The 6,474-nt window shown below is 42.2% G+C and overlaps 1 long non-coding RNA gene across 1 annotated transcript; it reads left to right on the top strand.

Annotated features, from left to right (window-relative positions):
* Positions 1–1,895: 1,895 nt before the first annotated feature.
* LOC116637358 lies at positions 1,896–2,714 on the top strand. The gene is made up of 2 exons (XR_004300471.1): positions 1,896–2,083; positions 2,529–2,714. It is a non-coding gene; the product is annotated as an uncharacterized LOC116637358 (long non-coding RNA).
* The last annotated feature ends 3,760 nt before the right edge of the window (positions 2,715–6,474 follow it).

The following is a 6,474-nucleotide window of genomic DNA, read 5'->3' as shown; positions in this document are numbered from 1 at the left end:
CACTCTGACCCATGCCACCATGAATTCATAGGAAAGAGCACAGAAACACACAAACCCAGAGGCAACCGCAGATCCTCAATACAAATTTGGATGAATAAATCAGTTGTTCTATCAAACCATCTGTAGGACATAATATCATCATTGACTCTAGTACTTTTAGTTCAAAGATCTGAATTCTATGGGTGTGGAAACAGCTGGATTGTTAGTAACTTTTGATGAAAGAGGACATAGAATAAATTAAACTCAACTTCACAAATGTGTACATAGGTTGTTAAAATATAACTCTATGTCCCTCTCTTTCTTCTCTCTCTTTCTCTCTTTCCAACCTTTGTTACATTCCCTGGGATTAAAACCTTAGGTCTTACATTAAAAGAAGAACAAGAGTACTGTATAATTCCTTGCCTCCTAGAGTGTTCAAGAGATAGGAAATTAGAGAGGGACTGTGGGAGGTGCTTGGATTATCACCTCCCTTGCCCCCACATGAGATGGATCCTCTTGGAGAGGGTGAACCATGGTTCAGGAAGAGTGCTTGAAATCAGGTTTTAAAGGAAAAGAGGAGATGACTTATGTCTTGGGGACTCCTGGCCAGTCTTTGCCTTCTGGCACCACCCAACAATCATCCAAGTGTGTTCCTGCACTCTTCCCTCTCCTTTATTGTCCATGTTGAGTCTTCCTTCATGATGCTGACATTTTCATGTGCTGGGGTGGCAGCCCTTGACGTATCCTTGTTACTTTTGGATTATATTATTACTGAAGCTACTTGAATCTCTGTTTTCATGCCAACTGTTGTCCAAATAAACTTCCTAAAGCAAGACTAATCATGTCACTCTTGTTCAAAATGTTTGGGAAACTCTTTACTGCCCTACGAGGTTTCATATCTGTCCTCTCAACCTCAACCTTGCTTTCTAGCCATGTCTTCTGTTCTCACCCTCAGGGAACCTCTGCTGTTCCAGCTAAGTTGGGTTATTTGAAATGTAGAAATGTACAGGTGTTCATGGGAAATTCAGTGTCTTAGTTGAACTGTTATATTTTAGCATCTTTCCTTATTAAATTCTTATATGTCTTTCAAAACTCAAAGCAAGGTCCCAAATTGTATAATTATTTCTTTAATGAACTCTTCACCTTTTGGGTACATTTTACATCATTTACCAGATTCTGTCCAGAATTTTTTTGTATACATATCTTCTCTTCCCAGACATTGATCTTTTTGAGGCTGAAGCTGTATCTCTGTGAGGCTCTGGGGGATAGGGCAGGGGTCGTAGATTACCAAGATATGTTGGACTAGAGCTTTGAACTCCACATTGTTGGGGCTGGGGAGGGGCAGGAGGGAGAGATTACAAAGGGTCACAGGGAAACTTTTGGGACTGGAGGATATGCTTATTATCTCGATTTGTGTAGATATATTTATGGGTGTATACCTATGTCAAAACTTATCAAATTATACATTTGAAATATGTGCAGTTTATTGTATGTCAATTATACCTCAATACATTCATTTAAAAATGTACATATTGTTCAAATCCTTATAAAAAGAGCTCTTTCTAGAAATAAGATGATGGGACCAGGAATGCATACCTAAATGTGCCAGCCAATAAAAGCTTTGAAGATACTGGATCTGAAAGGCCAGGACAATTTTACTTGGTTTGTATCCTCCAGGGTGGTTCGTATGGGCTACACTGATGGGCAGCCAGCTGATTCTAGCAGTCCTAATAGGTACTTTCTTGATTTTGTCTCAGTACTCCCCAACCACCCAACCAAGCTCTTCTGTTGATTTTCAGCCATTGTGACAAGGCATCACCAATCATCAGGTCCTTTTACCAGGAGCTCCCATGTCATGGCCACTTGTCTCTGTATATAAAAGGAGTGATGGGGATGCTGCTTTGGATCAATAGACCTGGGGTGGGGGAAGGGGGCAGCAGACAGAGGCTGTCGTGGCAACAAGATCTCTGCTGCTGGCCAGAACTGGGAAATGTAAGAAGATGGTGAAGTACTATAGATGTAAGTGTTCAGTATGCCATCTGACGGATTTACTACAGAGAAAAAAATCAAAGAAGTTATGCCAGAAAAAGAACAGGAAGACAAGGTATTGATGACATTTTCTGATTACAAAAGGGGACTCTCAGACTTGAGGAACTGTCATCCTAGGTTGCAGGTGTTCCAAAATGTCATGCCTTTGTCAAAGCAAAGCTCTCCATTTGCCTTCCAGAGACTCTCTCCAACTCTTTCCTGGCCTCCCAGCTTCCTGCAAAACCCCAGCTCTCCCCCACTCTCCCACTTGTCCTGCAAAAAAACAGACTTTCTGCATTCATTACTTGCCTTTTTTATACTAGAGCCTCCCTCAAATCTTTCCATTCAGTAGAGAGGTTGACATAACCCTTGGGCCTACTTTTTTTCAGGTGGGTTTCTCAAACCCTTTGGCCTTATGTCTCATGAAACCTGAGAAATTGATCTTAGAAGCTCCCTATATAAAAAAAATACATGGGTTTTCTGAGTGTAAATCTTATGTTTTTTCATTCTTGTTTCCTTAGTCGGCAGCATAAGCCAATGCTCTGGTTGAAGACACTGCTTGACATCATGTTTTTCCATGTCATGTTTTCTCCCATGGCCAGCAAAAAGAAAAGCCTCTTTTGGTCCAGGCCCAAGACCACCATGATCATCTTTGATTTTACATCTCTGCCCCAGGGTCTCTAAGTAAAATCTCTCTCCTTTCACTGACGAATGTGTTTTGTGTGTTTTTGTTTAGCTGAAGAGTGGCCTGTGATAACCTGGAGTACCCCCGCCTTCTTTCATGTTAACGGTAGAAATGGGGTATAATAGGTAAAGGGATAATCAAGTGAGTAAGAGGGAAATATGGAGTTCCTGTTTAAGAGGCTCGCTAATGAAATGTATGATTGGGTTTTGGCTTGGGATAGGTTGAGATGTTTTCTGGATATGAAAAGAACTTAACGTGGTTTGATAGAATGATAGACCTTTGAAGCTGGCTGGGCTGGAGTACAACCACCAGAAAACTCATAAACAGATCATCAGCTTATACTTCTAGCTTCATTTGTTGGTAATTAGTAATGAAGATGCCCGTTTTTCTAAAAACAAGTTCAGGTCACATCAACACAGAGCCCAGGAATTGTAAATGTGAGGAAGGGCCTAGAATGGCATATGTGTATTTGGAACTTTTTAAAGGACAACATCCTCAAGCTTCTTCTGATAGTGTACTCTAGATACAATGCAGTCTTGGGACCCTTGGGGTCAAATAATTCTGATAAGCTGTGTGGAAAACCTTGTATAATTCCTATAAAGGTACCACATCATCTCCTACCCTCAACACATTACCCTTAAATTGAAAAAGTTCTGCAATCTTTAAAAATCATATGCCAGCCAGACCAAAGCTGATCTATAAGCTTGAGGCCTCAAAACCCAATTCTCCTATCTTCTTTGCAACCTGAAAGATGCAGAAACTATTGTTCAGCCGACTTAGGCAGGTCCCTAGGTTTTGTCATATTTTCTAGATATTGATGAGCTTGTTCCTGATGGAACATGGGTTTCTCTGATGGTCAATTTGCTCTTGGTTGGTACATTTGGTCTTGGCATAGGGGTGGGGAGAAATTATAGTTTCAAGATGTTATGGCAGGTGTCTCTGGGCCCAGGAAGAGAGGCATCCTGCAATAATGTTATATCACTAGATATAACATGCGGTAACATGTTAGTTATAACATTAGATAGAAGTATACCTTGCAGTGGTACCCCACAGTAATATAACCAAGTATATTTTGCAGTGGTGCCCTGTAGTAATATGCCATAGCTCTGTCTTGTGGTGGTACCCTGTCGTAATGCTTTACTATATCTTGTAATAATGTGCAGTAGTCACATGTTTGGCATACACTGGTGTAGTCTTGGAGAGAAGGCAAAAGCAAAGGAGGTCAGTAGCCTTTCCTAATTCATCCTGGTCCCAGATTCACCATTTTTCCAGATTTACATAAAACCTGGCCTTGTCCACATGCATGTGTTACTGAAGAGCTTATAGTCTAGAGTCAAAGTAGCAGCGCAGGGAGACCTGCCTACCAGGTGCCCCAAGACTGAAATTAAGTGCAAGATCTTTGAATCTTAGTGTCTAAGGCATTAAATATTTATTGATGAAAGTCCTGTATGAAGTAAAAAATCATGACCCAAGTTACACCTACAGCCACTTTTGTGAGTTATGTCAGGTGATAGGGCTACTTGAGGGGGGACCTTGGAAGTAAAAGGCAGGATAGTACGTGTTATAGTCTTTGTAGGCAAAAGCATATGGCCACGTTCCAACAAGACTTTATCTGGAGCTTGTGCTATTATTTTGCTTATCTTATAACAATGATCTCAATTCTACAACTGAACACACTGAATAAACACACTGAATGACTAACTTGAAAAATCACTGCAAGGCAGAGGTAATGGAGTGTTCTTTCTACTCTCACAGTCCCCTGGACTAAAGGCCCCCGGGGCCTCATCCGGGCTCTGCCTGGGCCAAGAACTTCTTTCTTTGGGTCTTGTCTAAGTGTCAACCTTACTTTTCCTTTTCTAGACCCTTTGTGATAGTTATCCTTTCTATTCATGGGCCTTCACCTCTTTCTGGATGTCATCATGCAATGAGCCATCTTTCTACTTATCTTGGTGGTAGTCTCAGGCTTCTTGCAAAAGAGGTAATTTGGGGGTTTGGGGGTAGCAGTAGGGGAGTGGGGCTAGGGCACAGAACCTCCTAGTCCTAAACCAGATGTTCCTCAGGTAGGTAAGCCTGTGACAGGAAGAAGAAAGCCAACTGGCTATTCCCAGGGTCAGGACATTGTGTGAAGCAACAGGGTCATAATGCTACATAAAGTCACCATTATCCTTATACCTCATAATAGCAGATGTTGAAACTGGCCCAAAATTGAAGTTTGTAAGTTTATGAATTTGAATGCAGTCCCTTTTGCCTGTCTGTAACTCAGTTCCTAAAGTCTTTCTCCATTCTTTCTGTTTTTTCAAAATTTAAAAATTTTAAAGTTGTCTGTTACTATGCCATCTGATGTCTTTTTTAATACATTCTCCAACTACAGTAGATTATCTTACTCCCATGATATACATCCACCTGATGGCTTAGGAGCCAACTATAGTCCTGCGGATGTGTTTTGACCATGTAGGCCAACATGGGGTGAGCAAAAAACATTTGAACTGGTTGCCACCACTGAAGTCAGCAACTTTCATATACAATCTGGATTTTTGACTTCTTTGTTGCTCTTAAAATTTGTCTAGCAACACTGCATCCCAGTTGACTAGAGTTCAGAAGTACTTTTTAGAGGGGTCATGCACTCTTTATCATTATCTCTGCAAATCTCTGCTTGTTTCACTTATATTAATATTACTGGCCTGAGCCCTGAAGACATTGACTTTGTAACCTCTATCTTAAACCTTTGGAATTTACCACTACTGACCCTGTTGGTTCCACTTCTCTTTTGCCCACATTTATCAAATAGTCCAGGGGCCAGTTTGGTGTTGTAAACAGGGGAGCCAAGGATAAGAATCTGGGATTGAATCAGGACAGCTTGCTCTCCTTTGGCTTCCTATTCAGATCCCAGGGACCACACATTATTAGGGCCACTTCATTCCTGGCCTCAGAATCCCTACTTGTTCTTAAAGTACAGTTTGAAATCCATGAAGGAAAAGGAGAAGAGAGCCAGCTGTCTGTCTAGATGTGCCTTGGGTTCCATATTGGGAATGAGAGACTCATAACAAAGCAGAGTCCTCCCATCCCTGACACTCAGCACTACATTTTGGTGGGTATAACTCTGTGGTCTCTAAAACACAGTCTCCTTGCAAACAGCTGGAGCAGCCAGGTAATTGTGTTAGGCAGAGGAAATGCCTGAAACAGGTCCTGGCCTCAGAAGTCTTTTCCAGGGTCCTGAATGCCTGCCCGGCAGGGATTCTGACTTCTGCATTTTTGGCATTTGACAGTAATAATGGCAGCACTGATGATGATGTCGTGACAGGATAGTTCATGGAATTATTAGTTCGTGTGTATCCTCTTAGCGTTTCCTCTCCCTTGCCTGAATCAGCCAGCCACATTTTCCTTTTGTTTCCTTGCTTTGGCTGGGGGACGAAACAAAAGCTCTTTGAAGATAGCTTCCTTCCTGAGTTTTGAGACCTAAAAACCTGTGCTCAAGAAAGTATTACATTTTGGGAGTGACTTAACTTTAGTCGCCCTCCAGTAGAGCCTGAGATAAGGACCTGAGTGCAGGTTCTATATTATGAAGTATATTCTAGGAAGCAGGAATGGGGGAATAGGGTGAGTGGACCTGGGAAGGGGGAATATAGAGTGTGTTACTGAACTGATTACTGTCCTGGGCAACTGAGGGAAAAACTACGTGAAATGAACCTTAGAAATGTCCCCCCCCCCCCCCTACATCCCCCCCCCACCCGCTGGGCCCGCCGCCCCCGCCACACACACCCTCCACCTCCCTCCCCCCGGGC

This window comes from Phoca vitulina, unplaced genomic scaffold (assembly GCF_004348235.1).
Source record: "Phoca vitulina isolate PV1807 unplaced genomic scaffold, GSC_HSeal_1.0 scaffold1, whole genome shotgun sequence".
In the NCBI taxonomy this organism is placed as follows: domain Eukaryota; kingdom Metazoa; phylum Chordata; class Mammalia; order Carnivora; family Phocidae; genus Phoca; species Phoca vitulina.
This window is presented reverse-complemented; position numbering and strand designations above follow the sequence as displayed.